This window comes from Marmota marmota, unplaced genomic scaffold, assembly GCF_001458135.2.
Source record: "Marmota marmota marmota unplaced genomic scaffold, marMar, whole genome shotgun sequence".
NCBI lineage: Eukaryota > Metazoa > Chordata > Mammalia > Rodentia > Sciuridae > Marmota > Marmota marmota.
Window position 1 is genome coordinate 48076352 of NW_026000108.1, and position 19157 is coordinate 48095508.

Sequence of the window (19157 nt, forward strand, 5' to 3'; positions counted from 1 at the left end):
GGTGTTAGAATAGCTTCTATTTTCTTATTTTATCATTGATCTCTAATTTCATTGTATCCTGCATTGTATCAGATCATAATGCAATCTCCATTTGTTTGTATTTGCTAAGAGTTGTTTTGTGGCATAAGAGATAATCTATTTTAGAGAAGGATGTATATGCTACTGAAAAAAATATTCACTCATTGATGGATGCAATATTATATATATGCATATATATATATATATATTTTGTTTGTTTGTTTAAGTTATTGATTACATTATTTAGTTTTATAGTTTATTTATTTAGTTTTTATTTGGAAGATCTGTCCAATAGTGAGAGAGGCATGTTAAAATCACCCAGTATTACTGTGTTGTGGTCTGTTTGATTCTTGAAATTGAGAAGGGTGTATTTGATGCACATAGATGATCCACTGTTTGGACAAAATTATTTATCATTTTTATGTTTCATTGATGTATAATTCCCTTCAGCTGTACAAAATGTCCTTCTTTGTCCCTTCTGATTAACTTTGGTTTAAAGTCCACGTTATCTGATATGAGGAGGAAACCACTCCTTGTTTAAAGGATTCATATGAATGATATATTTTTTCCCATCCTTTTACCTTCAGTCTGTAGATGAATTTGCCTATAAGGTGAGTCTCTTGGAGATAACATATTGTTGGATCTTGTTTATTAAATCAATCTGCCAGTCTTTGTCTTTTAATTGATGAGTTTAAGCTGTTAACATTTGAGGTTATTATTAAGGTATTATCTATATTTCTGTTCATGTTGGTCTATTCTGGTTTTTAATTTAACTTAATTTCTCCTTGGATTGACTATTCCTTTGGTGTATTTTCTCCTTCGGTGGTTTTTAATTTTTTTCATTTTATCCTCATGGAATATTTTGTTGGGAATGTTCTGTAGTGCAGGGTTTCTAGTTGTGAATTATTTTACCTTGTTTATTATGGAAGGTTTTTATTTCATTTTCAAATCTGAAGCTTAATTATGATGGATATAAAATTCTTGGTTGTCATCCATTTTCTTCCAGAACTGGAAATGTATTATTTTAGGACCTCTTAGCTTTGAGGGTCAAGGTTGAGAAATCAGGTGAGATCTGGATTGGATTCCCTGTATATTAATTTGATTTTTTTTTCTCGCATGGTCTTAAGTAATCCTTAGCAAGAAGACTGAAGTAGGAGGCATCATAATACCAGACCTTAAATTATACCATAGAGCCATAGTAACAAAATCAGTATGATATTGGTACCAAAATAGACATGTAGGCCAATGTTACAGAATAGAAGACACAGAGACAAACCCACAAAAATACATTTATCTCATACTAGAATAATGCACCAAAATCATTCACTGAAGAAAAGATAACCTATTAACAAATGGTTCTAGGAAAATAGGAAATTGACATGTAACACAATGAAATTAAACCTTTATCTCTCACCTTGCATAAATTCAACTCAGAGAGGATCAAAGTTTTAGGCACTATAACAGAGACTTCATGACTAATAGAAGAAAAAAAAATAGGCCCAGATCTTCACCAAGTTGGCCTAGGATCTGACTCCTATAGTGAAAGAAGTAAAATAAAGTAACAATAAATGATATGGATTAAAACTTAAAAAGCTTCTTCTCAGCAAAGAAAACAATTAAGAACTTGAAAAGAGAGCCTACAGAATGGGAGAAAATCTTTACCACACAAACCTCAAATAGAATATTAATCTCCAGAATATATAAAGAGCTAAAAACATTAAAAACCAAAACCACAAATAGCCCAATCAATAAATAGGCTAAGGAACTGACCATACATTTCACAGAAGAAAAAATACAATTGATCAACAAATATATGAGAACATGTCCAACATCTCTATCAATTAAAGAAATGCAAAATTCATTTCATCTCACTCCAGTCAGAATGTCAGTAATCAAGAATATAAGCAACAATAAATGTTGGCAAGGATGCGAGGAAAAAAGTACACTTACACATTCTATTGCCACTGCAAATAGGTGCAAACATTATGTAAGTGGTATGGAGATTCCTCAGAAATTTGGAATTGAACAACCATTTGATCTGGGTATCCCACTCCTTGGTTTATATCCAAAGTACTTAAAATCAACATATTAAATTGATGCAGCCACATCAATGTTTAGAGCAGCTTAACTCACAATAGCTAAAATATGGAACCAACCTAGATGTCCTTCAACAGATGAATGGATTAACAAATGTGGTAAATATACACAATGGAATATTACTCAGCCTTAAAGAAGGATGGAATTATGGCATTTACAGGTAAATGGATGGAGTTGGAAAATATCATGCTAAGTGAAATAAGCTAATCCTAAAAAAACAAAGACCAAATATTTTCTCAGATATGCAGATGCTAACTCATAATAATGGTGAGGGTGGGGCTAGGGAAGGATAGAGTTACTTTAGGTAGAGGGAAATGAAGGGAAGGGATAGGGTATGGGGGTAGGAAGGATGGTACCATGAATCAGATATTATTTCCTGTGTACATATATGATTACATGACTGGTGGAATTCTACATAATGTACAACCAGAAGGATAAGAAATTATATTCCATTTATATATGATGTATTATAGTGCATTCTACTGTCAAGTATAACTAATAAGAACAAATAAAAACAAAGTAATTAGAGGATCATTAGAGAATAAAATATGTGGAAATTTTCTTCCAACAAAAATTAAAATTACAATATCCCCATAAAGTTTTAAAATATAAATTATGGGAGCATGAATATGTTAAGTTCATGATAAAATGGAAGATAAGGGAGTTCAATTAAAAAATACTAATACTTTTTCTGGATTGAAATTTAGGAGATATTTTATTTCTAAAATAGCATTGAAATTGTTGCCATGAACGTGACAAAATAATATAAATAATTCCATTAATGACTTAATGTTCATAATCTATAATTAGCTTAATTTTTTTTCTTTTTAAAAACATTATTTATATAAGCAAACATGCTGTATTTTCTTATTCCACTTGCATCGTGTTTGACCATCGACCACCCATAAATATTTTGATCAAACTTAATTTAATGTCTACCATGTTAATAATTCCACAGTTTTCCAAACTTCTCTATCACTTATCATCTGTACTCGTGAGTATAGCTTATCTAATGTTTCTCTTTTTTTATACTTGTAGACATAGTAATTATTTTATGCCAATTTGTCTGTTGCATTGTAAATATAAAGTCATTGTTTCATTTATTTACATTACCAAGTGGTCAGTCATGTGATTATATTTTTGTTGATTTTGAGAAAGTTACCAACATCAGAAAGAATTTAAGTTTATACCCCATACCAATACATAACTTCATCAGAAGCAGAGTTTCCTTTATTACACATTCCTGAAAGTTTAAGATGGGCATTGATGTGTATGAGAAGATATAAGTCAAACTTCTGAAAAAAAAATTAAAGAAGAAAAAGAGTTCACAAATAGTCAATTGAATTCAAACTATCACACATAATAAATAGCACTACTGCTTCCATAAAATGCTATTTTAGTGACCCACATAAAATAAAGCAGGGCAGTGAACAGGAGGAAAAAAATGTTGCTAAATATTTAGCCAAACCATTTAACAGATTTTGGTCTATTTAGCGCTTACTAGATTACCTGCCTTCAATATTTCAAAGGTTCTGTTTGAATAAAGTCCTTGGAATATACATTCATTGAAAATTTTCTACTAAGAAAATTTAATGGTTTCTTACTTTAGTAAGTCCAACAGTAACACATTCCTGGCATTTGCCTAACAAAACTTTCTGAATTCCTGAATAATTTACACCATCTTTCATGATACTATAAGATTTATTATATTGCTATTTGATCAATTAAATTAAACGGAATTTTACAGGGCTCTTTTCATATTCTTTGTCTCTCAAGTTCCAGTGAACTAGAGAAGATATATACTAATAATATCATTAATAATATACCCAATAAATTTAATCTTGTTATAACTCATAATATTGAATTTCCCTTTTTAGATGTTGAGCTCATTTAGACATAGAAATAATGCTTTATGCATTATTACATATTTATATTAATTTATATAGCAATGAGACGAGGGGGCAAAAGGATGGTCAGTGTAGGTAATGAATAAGAGGATCAGATCCAGAACACGGGAGCTGGATGGAAAGGAAAGGAAATGTTAATAACTCCAGAGCACTTTCTTCTCCTTCACCCATTGCCAAGGTTACCTGCCTCAGGGAATTGTATCTCCCAGCAAGGGTTGAGTGAGTAGCCCTGGGTGACTCCCTGCCTGCCTGTACCCCTGGTCAGCTTTGTTCCTGTCCTTGGATCACTCCACTTTTTGGGTCACATAGGCAGGATGAGGGGAGGAGAGACAATGAGAACAAAGGAAATCTAAAATGTATAAAAGAGACAGGACACTCCTACTTTCTCAGATGCCCAGCTCTGGGACCCCTTTTCTTTGGAGAAGTCTATCTGTTCTATCCTTTAAAACTTGCTTTCTATGCTTGCCTTGGCATTTCTCATGTGTTCAATCTTCAACATCGGGTGAGGGGAAAGGATTCAGCCCTGATTCTCATACACAAACACTTTTGCACTTATATTTTTCAGTTTTTAAAATAAAATGCATGATAATTTTTTATAATATCTAAATGCAATGCAAGGATGGCTTTTCTTTTTCTTTCTTTTTTTTAAAGATCCTATTGGAAACTTATTTATACTAAATGCTAAGCTTTAAGATACAACTTGATGTTAAATAATTCTTAAATTCCTTTGTTAAAATTTTTTTGAGCCTGTGCCCCTAGCTTTTAAGTTGGTATTTATTTTAGCATGAAACGTGCTTAATTATAATAAGCAAACTCTATTATATCTTTTTGGCTAATTATTAGTAATCTCAAATCAAGGAGACTTTCTATATTTATCTTTGGGGTCCTGTCGCCATTCAAGCATACTTCCTGGCTTATCTGATGTTCTCAGTAAAGATAAGTTTTCAGAAAATTGTCAAAGTCACAAATCTTGTGCATTTAAAAGAGCAAATATTCTTTGTTTCTAACTCTCTATGTAAATTATCCAATGTTATAAAATATTACATAAAATATGCATACATATTTATATATATATGTGCAAAGTGAATATATATTTATATATGCATATTGATGTATGTTGTGTTTAATTTCAAATCCTTTGGAAATGTGTTATGGCAGCCATATGTTCAAAAAATTATCTTCACATATATTAAGTGTATAAGCCAAGATATAAACAACATAAATACCTGTATTATACCTTGTAATTTAAATGTTTCCTTCACATTTACTTTAAACAGAATTATCTCAGCATGTATAAATTCTTTTTAAATTCTGTTTCCTTTCTGGTTAAAATAGATATTTTAGTCGGGTTGGTGTTATTGATCCACAAAAGTATTAAAAAAAAGGGATATTTTCCTAGCAAGATGAATAAAGAAAACTACTTTATAGCTACCTGGTTGAAAATTTTAATAATTATAGTATTAGTAACAGCAATAATATTCTCATCATAAAGGAATGCATGAATGATTGGGAGTCATCCATAGACAAGGAGCAAGACACCCAAACTGCCTACAGCACCATCTCTGAGTCCTGGCTCCTCTCAGGAGTAGTGTGTCTGTCTGTCTGTCTGTCTGTCTGTCTCTCCTTCTCTGTGTTTTTCTGTTCTATCCCTTAAAAAAAAATTACTTCCTTCTCTTGCCCTGGCATTTCTAAGGTGCTTAATGTTCAACGTTGGACAAGAAGTACACATTTCTAATTTTTCAAGACTGATATCACGACTTGGTTACAATGTACACCAGGAGAGCATATAAGTCTTAAGGCCTATTTGCATTTTGGGGTGGTTGCTTTCTATTAAAGTTGTAAATCTTGATGTCAGTGTTTTAAAACTGTATATGATTCATCAACCTGTAAACAAAAATATTTGCTACTTTCTCATGAACACAAGAATATATAAAATTTAACACGACAAATCCATCTTTGTTTATGTATCCAGTTCTGAATCACTGCATTTTAATAATGAGATTCCGAGTATGATATAAATAAGGTGTTTTGCTTTAGTTGATGAGCAATTTGATATAAAGAAATTAAAAGACTTTAAAAGAATTATTAAGTATTTTACCCCATGTCCAAAAAAAGCTTTATCTATAATTTCCTTAACTGTATTAAAACTATACTACAAAAGACAGCAGAATCTTTCCAACCCCTGACATCCCATTACCTATCTCAGAAAAGAAAACTGAAGAATATAGGACACCCAAAGGAATTCCCTTACCAAAGAGAGTTCTTTTACAGGCAGATATTTCTCTAGGCCCTTTTATTCAATATTCTTCCCCTCCCCTATAGACAAGGACATATTCAGTAGAAATTACTGAACAATAAATAGGTAATCACACTCCTGTGAATTTTCCCCTTGGTGTGGTTCCTCTTTTTACATGTTAATACATTAAAATTCTTTTCTCCTATTTAATCTTTGCCAGTATTTTCAAGAGAACATTGAGCAAATAGAAGGAAAATTTTACCTTCACCCTTACAATATCCAAATGATGAAATTGGTTTGTCATTTAATTATAGTTACATGATTCCCAAGCTCAGTTATCAAATTGCCATACTCTGAGATGTGGCCTCAGGACTGTGGATATAGGCCCTGGTCAGACATGTGTATATTTTATAAAATTTTCCTCCCTGCAGCAAACCAACTATGCTATAGATATTATTCAGTGGAACAATAATATCGTCTTTTTCTGAAATTCAGAATTTTGATCCACAGTTTTCATTCAGTCTTTGAATAGGATTAGGCTTATATTATACAAATTTATAAAAAATGGAAAATCATCCTATTATATAAGTGAGTTACAGCAGAAAAATCAATCTTAAATATTTATAAATAGTCATATTTTCAGAGAAATGTACAGACAAGAGAAAGTACAATGTATATTATCATATATTTATGGTTTTCTAGTTCCTGGTTCTAAAATTTAGCTATGGTTTTGCTCTAAGTTTGTAAGAAACACAAGATATTGGTAACTAAGAACTTTTGCACAAAAATAACATAAGATTTTATTTTAATATGTATCCTATTCTTAAGAATAATTTAAAAATCATGTACGTGTGTCTATGTGTGTGTGTTTGTGTATTTAAATACCAAAGTTGATGACATTTATATATCAATGCTATTGAAAAGAGTAATTTGGTCAAAGTAAAGCAAGGCATGTAACTTCAGTAGTTCTCACTTAAAATATTAAATTACTGCTAGGCATGGTGATGCATGCCTGTAACCCCGGTAACTGGGGCCTGGGAGGCCTGATGCAGAAGAATTGCAAGTTTGAGGCCAACCTGGGCACTTAGCAAGACCCTGTCTTCAAAATAAAAAACAAAACAAAACAAAGGGTCTGGGGATATAACTTGGTGATTAGAGTGACCCTGAGGTCAATCCTCAGTACCTTAAAAGAAAAAAAAATTATATATATCTATATAGATAGATAGATAGATATAATAAAAAAAACCTCATTAAAATTTTTCTGTTATTTTTGTTGAATTTTTATGGAACTGTCTCAGACCAGTTATAAATAAATAAAGATGAATTTCCCTTTACAATTGTAATTTACTAAATATTTTTATTATTAAGGAAGGGATTTAGAATCCCCAAAGACTACTTATTTTAAGTAAATAAAATATGGACAAATTTGGGACTGTTAGTTTATAATATAAAGAAGAATATTTTCTATAAGAAATTTTGTTTTGTCTCAAAAATGTCATTATTATTATAAAGATTTTACAAAAAAAATGAAATCCTTAAATGTTCTTTGAAGCTCTATTTTATAATTTTAAAATTATTTAATGTAAAGGTTTTTAGAGTTGTTATATTAAGTTTACTCACTCATTTGAAGGCAAAGTAATATATAGTACAATCAAGATTGAAATAGAATCTTTTCCTGATACCATGTTAAAATCTGCTGATTTCTATCTCATTTTAAGATAAAAAGACAATGAGAGACAAGAAGAGAAGGAAGAAAGCATGATTTATTTCAAGGCAGAAATTAGAAGCTGAACTATGCAAAACTGGTGAAGACACTGGTCAAGTGCTGGCCAGTAGTTGTTTATCAGAGGCAACATTTAAGCATCCCCAAAGCCAACTTCAAGACACTCTTTTTCAAAGTAAAATTAGATCAATAAATTTAAGTAAACAAGTTGTTTTTCTTCTCTGCTTTAAGCTATCTTTCTATTGCCAGTGTGATTCTCCTCAGGCAGCTCTAATAAACCAGTAAGACCTCTTTACACTAGTAAGACCTTTAATTCAAATCCAAGCTTGTAATTAGGACACCCTGAACTCCTATTATTGCTTTTAAATATTAAGACTGTTAAAATATACTCAAAGTCTTCTAGTTGTATCTGTGATCTACAGAAAGCTTTTCTGTTGTGTGCAAGTGTCAGTATTTTATCTTTCCCTAAGCCTTGGGAAAATTTCCAAACTGCTGGTTAGACCCAGTATAATTTTCTTTCTTAAATTCTGTGCCAATAGAATGAATGGCCTTTTATTCTACTTAATGATACAAGCCTAAATTAAATATCAACATTTCAATGGCTGGTCATAGTATTCATCTAAAAGCCTGTCTTTTATGCAAATTATGTATAAACTAATTTGAATATGAATTCATGGGCAATTTCATAGCTCAAAAATAATGTAATTATCAAAGTTTTGCCAAGGGGACAAACAGGAATATTTTGAGTGGTTTTAAAACCCCAGATACTAACAGTTTGAGATAACTTTTAGTAGACAAATCTGTGAATAACACTGAAGCTTCTTCAGGGTTTTTCATCTGGCCTGTTGTTGAACTGCTCAGTAGGCAGCTTTTGTTAATATAATAATTAAATAAAAATAAGTATAATTTCTGTAAGTGCTGATAGTTGGATAATATACATTTTAATATCTTTTAATTTTCCATATATTAAATAAATTCATTTTAATTGCTTTGAGTGAAGATTTTTAAAATGTATTTCCCTAATATATTCATCGATGGGCTTTCATTTAACAAGATTTTATGCCAGATACTCTTCTAGGTCCCAGGGGTGCAGCAATAAACAAAAGAAAAGATATAATCTCCTGTGAAACTTATATCCTAGTAGGAGAGATAACAACAACATTAGAAAAATAGGTATTGGGTTGCATTATAATAAGTGCACTGGAGAAAATCAAGGTTGAAAGTTTGGTAAGTTTGATAAGAAATTCCAGCAGTGGGGAGTGTTTAATAATAAATATGGAGGATACAGAAGTTGTCAATGAAAAATGTAAAATTTGAGTAAAGCTGGATGGAGGTGAGGGAACATGTCATTACAATGAAAAAAAAATGATAATATGAAAAAATATTGAGCATCTTTTGCCATCATGGACATGCAAATCAAAACTACATTGAGATTCCATCTCAACTCAGTAGAATGGATATTATCAAGAAAACAATAATAACAAATGCTGGCAAGGATTCAGGGAAAAAGAAACCCTTATACACTGTTGGTAGGATTATAAATTAGTTCAGCCACTGTCAAAATAATTATGGAGTTTCCTCACAAAACTAAAGCTAAAGCTACTTTTTGAGCCATTTATACCACTACTGGGTAAATATCTGAAGGAATAAAAGTCAGTAGAAAAAGAGATACCCGCATACCCATGTTTGTCACAGCACTATTCGATATGGGAATGACCATTAATGAATAAATAAACTATAATATGTGTACACGGTGGAGTAATTTTCAGCCAGAAAGAAGAACAAATTCATATAATTTGCATAAAAATTAATAGATCATCATTTTAAGTGAAATAAGCCAGATTCATAATCCTATGTGGAATCTAAGAAAAAAGATGACATGAAAGTGGTGGAGGGACTATTAGGGAAAGGGAAGGGGGCCAATAAGAAGGGGGAAGGGTGCAAGAGGGTAATATGGAGTGTGGATATGATCAAAGCACATTATATACATGTATAGATAGTTGACAATGAAACTCATTGCTTTTTACAATTAATACACACTACCAGTTATAATTCTAAAAAAGAAAAATTTTAGATAGAATATTCTAAGGACCAAGTCTCTAAGAAAGTAAATTTTCTAGCATGTGTCTAAAAACAGCAAAGATACTAAAATGAATCACAGTGTTAAAGGAATGAAAATGAGGTCAATAGGTAACAAGATAGTGGGGAAAAGTAAGATGGCCTGGATGGGACTTTTCTCTAAGTGAAATGATGAGCTTTTCGGGATTAGCATAAGAGAAGGTCTTATATTTTGACGTGATCACTAAAGCTCTGTTGATGCTATAATGAAAATGAACACTGTCAAAAACCAAAGTAAGACCATTTAAGAGTCCTTATGAGTATTTTGATAACAGTGCTCATAATGGTGACTTGGAGCAGATGGTTGCAATGCCAGTAATGGAAACTACACCAACAAAATTTGCTGAAAAATTAAATAGAACATGTTTTTTAAAAGAAGATAAAGATTATAAAATGTTTAGATAAAACTACTGGTACTATTACTGAAACTAATTAGCTGAAACTGTGAAAGTAACATTTCATAGGGGTGTGGTGGTGGAATGATAAGAACTTAGTTTTGAACATGTTAAGTGCGAGATGCCTATTCAACATCCAGGTAATGACCCGAGTGAGACAGAAATCCTGTAAAGTTGACATTAGCAGTTTTACATTTTATTTAAACAACATTAATCATGTTACTTTTTGAAGAATAGACTGAAGTGAAAAGAAACAGAACAGGTTAATGAACTGGTTTGGAAGTAGGAAATTGGCTGCTTTCTCAATGTAAAAATTATATATAATGAACACATTATTCATGACTGCAGTAGGTAAAAGTATATTGGTTACTATTGAAATTTGAAAAAAATAACCAATTAATAAATGAGTTGTGGTCTTTTTTCTAAAATGTCTCTTCAGGAAATAAATAGGACTCAATAAGAACAAGCCCAACTATTACTTACATAGTGATTATACTGGAAAACATTCGAAACAATGTCTCACCAGCACATACATAATCATTTTGAATTTTCTATGCTAGAAAATCGGGAAGTTTCTTTCAGGTGAGAAGGTAAGTTTACCTAAGGAGAATGAGTGCTCCATCAACTTTAATTCTTTGGTGAGTTCTTAAGGAGATGGAGTTGAAAATAAACATGAGGTTATACAAGTAAGGGTGCTTCAGATAGTTCTCTTAGAAGCTCAATATTGATTTATGACTTGATTTTCCTGGGAAAAATCACATTTGATAAAGATTGTTCATCAGCAACATCATCAGACACAGGGATTTCTTAAGTCAGCTCTAATGTCCTCAACCTTTCATTTTCCTTTATTTTTATACAACTAGTAAAATTGGGCTAGTGAATCATGTTGCTCTAATAGTACATTGGGTAAATTCAGTCAAGAATTCTACATTTTTGCTATTGACTACTAACAAACAATTGATTTCAAAGTACATTCCCTTAAAGTCAAGAATATGGATGTGAAAAAGTGTATATATTTAGTGTGTTTGGAAACCATTCTGACTAAAGCAGGCTCCCTGGCTACCTAATTAAAGCTGGTCTACTTCCAGCCTTGGTGAGCAAACATTTACATGAGCACCTAAAACGGTTGACTAGAGTGTGCCAGAGTGCATCCTCCTCCTTTTCTTGTGATGCTTGCTAGACATTTGCAAAGGATTTATACTGGATCATATTAAAAAGACCCAATATAATATACTTTTATCAAATAAAATTTATTAAGAAGTGCCAGTGCTATCATGGAAAATAAAGAACTGAGAGGCCTGCATTTGTTAACAATTGAACAGTGTTCAGAGATAAGCTGGATGAGAGAATGCCCTCAAGCAGGAATTGGTTAAGACCTATTGTCCTCTCTTCCTTGGCACATTAAGTGATGAAACTAATTTTGCTTTTATTTTACAGTTATTCCGCAATATGTGAGTTGACATTGTTCCAGTACTTTGCCTTTATTTGGAAGAAATGGAATCTCCTTCAGTGATCAGTTATCAGAGTAAAGAAACATAACAAAAAAATTTCAAAATTTGAAGTCCCACACACCTCTCTACCCTTATTCATTGTTTCTTCATATATAAATGTTTGTACCTAATATAAAAAAATTTGAAATATTAAATATTACTCTCAATTTAAAAGTATATGTTTTATTAAACAGGTTTAAAATACCCATTCCGTCATTCTGTTTCCCCATTCTTTTTCAGTTCAGGGGTGTAGAGGTAATAAGAGTAGATTAAGCTATATATAGTATCTTTAATATTTGGCTATTTTCATTACTTGGACATGTGCAGTGTTTTTGCTTGTTTACATTTTTATTTTCATTTGTCTCTGTTTGCAGAAATTGTGGGATGTATTATGGTAATAAAGGAGATGCTACAGTTTGGGTCTGAAAGGCACCCAAAAGATCTATGTGTTCAAAACTTGGTTGTGACATTATTAGCAAATAGTGGAACATTTATCAGGTAGTACCTAGCGGGAGAAAGTTTTGGTTCATTAGAGATATGCCTTAGAATGAAGTATTGCTCCCTTCCTTTCTCTCTTTGCTTTTTGATGGTCATGAGGTGACCCATTTACCCCTGCCAGCATGGACTTCCTCACCACATGTTCAAAAGCAGCAGGGCCAAGCAACCTTGGACTGAAACTTCTGAAATCATGAGCTAAAATAAACTTTTCCTCATTTTAAGTTGTTTATCCCAGGTGATTTGTTACATTGATAAATATATATATATATATATATATATATATATATATATATATATATAAATAAATAAGAGCTTACTTGTACAATGATGGAGCTGTAGGAAAGGAGATATGGGAGACTGCAAGTGAACACATGACAAACTGACATTACTGAAACATCTGATGAACATAGCCTCTGGCTTCCAATGTGAAACAGGCATGTGTGGAATGGTCTGTGGAACCACTAGTCTAGCCCAAATATAAAATATAAGCCCAGAAGTCAGAACAGCTAACTTAACATACCTAGATACTATTATTGAGAATCATGAGGTCACTGAAATTTACAAGGCCATGCTGCCTGACCACAAAAAACTATCATAAATGAAGATTTATGATTCTGTTTTCCCTTTCTGTTTTCCATTTGTATTCTAAATATCTTGTGAACTTCCTTCACTGACAAACTCTAACCCCAAAATCACAGATAAAAGATTTAGGAAAACTCTGCCAGCCATCTCTGAATAGCAGAAAAGCAGCTTCGGGTAATACAGAGCAGACCAGATTGTGGGAAACCAAATGTGAAATTTATGAGGATCTTTTCAGCATTGTAGCCAGGTAGGGGATAAATCTGGCATTGGGAACTTCCATGGCAGTCCCACCAGATAGACCACCCAATGCACGTGAACTTCCCCTCCACTCTGCTAGGTCATGTGCAGCACCAGAAATGGGATTAACCCCTTAGGAACTGAGTAGCCTACTTGCCCCCAACTCTGTTTTGGTGAAGAACTTTCCATAGAATTTCTTTGATGTCTTCTGATATAAATAATGCATATGCTTCTTTCTTTTTTAGAAGCTGGACCCGACTCATTGCCCATCTCTGCCCCCTCCCTTTGAAAATACTTTCTGTGTTCTGTATTTATTTTTCCATACTATTTTTTTTAGCTTTTATTTCTCAGCCAGTGCATTCCACCAAAGGGAAACATGTTCCCTCGCCCCTGTGAGATGTGGGCAATACCAGAAAGTACAGTATAGTTCATCTTCTCATAAACTTGGGGTGCTTATATAACAATAAAAACATTGTAATTTCACCTAACTTTATGAAACTATCTCCATAACACTGAAGTCATGCTTACCTCTCCCATGAAAGGCAGTCATATTATCCTACATATTACTTATATTCATTGACATTTATTCATCCTAGAGATCATTCATATTTTCAATTGCCTGTCTTTTTTTGCTAATAATGAAGTAAATATCTCTAAGATAATAAATCATTACCTACTTCAAGATATTAATATAATTAACATGAAAATTATTGGTTTCATGTATTTTTGTATGTCATTTCACACTCACGCACATACACACATATACAGGGAAAGCAATGATTATATTTGCATAGCAAGTTTTCTCGTGAATAATTAAGAAGTAAACAGACACATCTGTGTCAATGCCTCATTTTTTTGACTATGGGAAAAATATTAGATTCATTTGATGTTACTTCATATGTACTACTGCCCAGAACTATACCCAAGAATGAAAAATGTTATTCCCCTGTTTTCTCAAGCCATCTGCTATGTTCAAAGAGTAAGATCAATGAATTCTGTAATCTAAGTACTATTACTTGAAATTATAATGTGTTGCATTTAGTTATAATGAACATATTTTATTGTTCCATAATACTGTGTGGAAAACCATGACAACAAATAACATTTTGTGAATATATAGATAATAGACTTGGCGGAAACACTGAAAGTAAGGAAGAAGAAAATATACCAAAGAATTTTAAGATGTCATTTTCAGAATGGCTGAGGAATAATTCCATATGAACCATATTATATCAAGAACACAATTTACTACAGAAAATTTTAAGAGCATCATCATTTAAAGTCTCTGAACATTATCATACAGGCCTACAAAAAATAGAAACAATATTTATTCACAAAAATGTACTGAATTTTGTAAGAACAGTGAAAATCTGTGTCATTAGTAGTACAATATACTATCTCAACACAACATTCCCTTCCTACTAATTTTTTTATTAAAAATAAGTTTTTAAATTTTCAGTTATACATGACAGTAGAATCTATTTTGACATATTTATACAAGAATGGAATAGATATTATTCTAATTAGGATCCCAGTCTTGTGTATGTACATGATGTTGAGATTCATTGTTGTTTTAGTCAGCTTTTTTGCTGCTGTGACTAAAGGACATGACCAGAACAATTATAGAGGAGGAAGAGTTTATTTGAGGGATCACAGTTTCAGGGGTCTCAGTCTGTAGATAGCCAGCTCCATTCCTCAGAGCTCAAGATGAGGCTGAATGTAATGGTAGAAGAGTGTGGCAGAGGGAAGTGGTTTATATGACGATCAGAAAGCGAAGAGAGATCTCCACTTGCCAAATACTAATACATACCCCAGAGCCACACCCCACTGATCCACCTCCTCCAGCTATACCCTACCCATCTTACCAAATTACTACTCAGTTAGTTCTATCAGGGGATTAATTCACTGATTGTGTGAAGGCTCTCGTAATCCAATCATTTCTCCTCTAAACCTTCTTATATTGTCCCACACATGAGTTTTTGAAAAACACCTCACATCCAAACCATAACAACTGGGGTGTATTTATATATGTACATAGAAAAGTTATGTCAGATATATTCCACTGTCTTTCCCACTAATTTTTATTAGAGAAGCCCTATTCTGTGCATGTGCATTCCAAAATACAGGGTTTTTCTCTGTCGTGCAAGTTTCCCGTCTATGGCTTTACTCCAGGTTCAGTGAAATAGTCATTCTGTAATATAGAAAGGCAGGACATAAGAATGAAGAGTTCCAGAACTTTGACTGGGAGATTTATTTTATTTGGAACAGAAAATGGAGAATGCCATGCTTAACAATGCTTTCAAAAACTCGTAAATGCTAGTGTTCTACTAGCTCCATAGTACAAGCCAAGTAGCAGAGTAATACAGAAATTTAATATAGAGAACCATGGAAAGAGAGAACTATGGAAGTTCTTCCTGGAATCATATTCAGTATTGGGGATCAGTATGGCTGTGCACATTTATTAGGCAGCGTACCCTCAACAGTGATCACCGGATCAGGACAGGGAGCAAACTTGAAAGCATTCTCCAAGACACAGTTCCACTCATAAACACAGTGCTTAAATGTTATTACTTAGAAGCTAAAATACAATGTGACCCAACATGGATAATACAAATAAACTATTTTATCCCAAAGAAAACTTTTAAGAAGTTAGGTTCCCTAAAATCATAGTCATCCCCAGGTGTCTAGAAAACTACGCATATGAAAAGATATACCCTAAAATATACTCAGAGAGGAAACCTCCAAAGTTCAAGTCTATTACTGAAGAGTGTTGTGTTGTGAAAGAATGTCACCAATTTGCTGATTTGTGATGGTAGCTTCCAACTAATATACACGCTAATGACAAAGAGTAAAATCTAATTGGCTAGTAGACTTAAGCCCAAATTCTGATCAATTAGTAGCTTATGCCAACTCAGGGCAAAATTTACATAATCAGATAGAAAATGATAAATCTGCACAGGATATATATATATATATATATATATATATATATATATATATATTACACACCTTAGGAGGAAAAGCTTTATATAAGTAGTCAAGGCAAGGTGTATTATAAATGTATATTGTAAAATATTTAGATGTCTAAAAATTTGAAATATCCATGTCCATGTGTCATAGAACTTAATATTGTTACAATTACCACATTTTGCTAATTGGTCTACAGATTTAATGTAATTGCTATAAAAATCTTAGGTGACATTTTTCTTTTTTCTATTTTAAAAATTGAAAACATAATCTGAACACTTTTATGGAAATTAAAGGGATTCAAGATAGCCAAATCAATCTTGCAAAGAAAAGAGAACTAAATTGTAGAACTCACAGTTCTTTGTTGCAGAACTTAGTATCTAGCAAACTACAAAAATAATCATGACATTGTGAAACTGTTATAAGAGTACACAGATATATCAGTATCTAAGCAAGTACTGTTAAATTTTCCCACTTGAAGTTTTGAATTTTTTTTTTGCCACTGTCCACTTTCACATGGTAGTATGTTTATTGCCATTATTTGTAACTAGAACTAATTTCTTTAGCTTGCTCCTCTATACAGCCATAGGAAATACTCCCTGAAGTGCATGGGATGAAGGTGAGAATGCAAAGTAGAAATATATTCCATGAGTGCCTTTATGCAACTTACTTTGACTTTAAAATCCTTTATGTACTATTCTCACTTGACAATGAAGTGCTGCCAATGTACTTAAATGTATGGCTTTATAGCTTAAATATTCAGATTTAAGATAGTCAGATTACATAAAAATTTAGAAGTTCACTCTAATGGCCTTGGTTTCACCCAACTCCAGTATTACTCCAGAGCTATTTTTTCACAGAAGAATAAATCTGTATATCAATTGCTTATATTTTCTCTAATGTCCTTATAATATGTGCAATAGTTCATTGCACAGTTCTTTCTAAAGCATTCCTTTGTCATAGGTACCCCACACACCATCAGATCTGCTGAATCATATGCTCAAGTGCCAGAGCACCTTACCTGAAACTTCTTATAGGTAGTCCACATTACTTATATTGTTAAAATGACAAAAAAAATCACATGAACTTAGTTAATAAAATAGTGGCAAATTTTAAAAGATTGGTTCCAATGTTGAAAGACCTTCTACTGTAGGTAAAATGCTGTTGTACAAAATAACATGCTGCAGACAAATCTGATGAAATGAGGAATCAATTAATGTGGCAGGCTTCATTACTATTTTAAGAAATTGCCACACCCAGAATGACCTTCAACAACCACCACTCTGATGAATCAGTACCCATCAATTGGAGACAAGACCCATCAGCATCAAAGAAGAGTATAACTTCTATAGACTCAGATAACCATTAGGATTTTTACTAATGAAGCATTACCAATGAAGCATTTTTAAGTTAAGATATGTAGTTTTAAACACAATGCCACTTCAATATAATGCAAATATAAATTTCATGTGCACTAAGAAATCAAAATTATTAGGCAACTTGTTTTATTGCTGTTGTCTAGAATCAACCCACAATATCTTCAAGGTATGACTTTATATCCCATTAAGTAAACACTCTCTTATTTTTTAGATTGCCCTTTAAAACTATGACTGGTAAAATCTTTGTATTTATTCACTCCAGAATTCTTTACTTTCTCTTGTGCTTTTCCTAAATGCTTCCTTCACTTTGTAAAATATCATTGAACACAACCAAGTTCAGTGTATTCTTTCTTAATTGGGATCCTGAGGAAGTGGATTTTTTCATTGAGCTTCAGTAAGTCCACAGTATTACTAATAAAAAACAAATCGTATTTTTAAAATTTTTCCTTTGCTTTGATATTCTTATCTTAGGAAAATTTCACTGGTTGCATTAACACATGGATTAGAATAATTTTGATTATTATTATTATTTTTATTTGTGATTTCTGTTTTGAATAATTTTTCTTGCATTATGTTTGACTTTTCAGCTCAGGTACTTTATTTTTTCTGTCTAATTAGTTTTGATTATTCCCATTATTTTTCAAGATGATTATTCATGAATGACTCTTCCTTGAGAATTACTTCCTACTTTGAATACCCATATCAATCATCACCACTCATAATTCAGACTACTTTGCCATTTTCCATTGTCAAGAAACAGCTTCTGCTTGAACTTTGAAATACAGATTTCATTTCCTCTGGTCTCATATTTGATTTCTGTTGACTTTTAATATAGTATTCAATACTTCTGCTAAAGTTCTAGGGAATCTGCTATTTTTCTTATTTTTCTCACTTCTTCTTGAGTTTTTTTTTTTTTTTTGTCTTTTCAATGTTTTATACACTACAATAAATTCTTATTTTTAGAGCCTCATGGTATTATTTTAAAGAGATTAAAAATAAGACAACTTTATAAAGCTTTGACTGATTTCTGGTAGAAAACTAAGATAAAGTCTTTCTTTACAAGTTTTAAGATTATCATTCACTTCCTGTTTTTTTTTTTTTAATGTTTTTGTGACACAAAAATCGTTTCTGGTGTAACATTTTATTTTTCCCTTCCTGATTATTACCTGAGAAAAAAGATGAAGTTGTTCCTGTTCATGGATTGATTGTCCTTTGTCCTCTTCATGCCTTCTCTGAGAGAATTTCCTCTTTTGTCTAAAATTGGATCTCAGATTTTGAGGTAGAGCTCATAGCAGAAATCTAGCAGTGGTGAATCTATTGTAGCCTTACACTTGGGCAATGTGGGAGCACCTATTGCTCCATTACTTTTTTTTTAATCAGAAGATTAACATTTAACAGGGATGAGAGGTGGGAGGGAAAGGGAGAGAGAAGGGAAATTGCATGGTAATGGAAGGAGACCCTCAGGGTTATACAGTGGAGGAGGTAGAGAGAGAGGAGGGGAGGGGAGGGG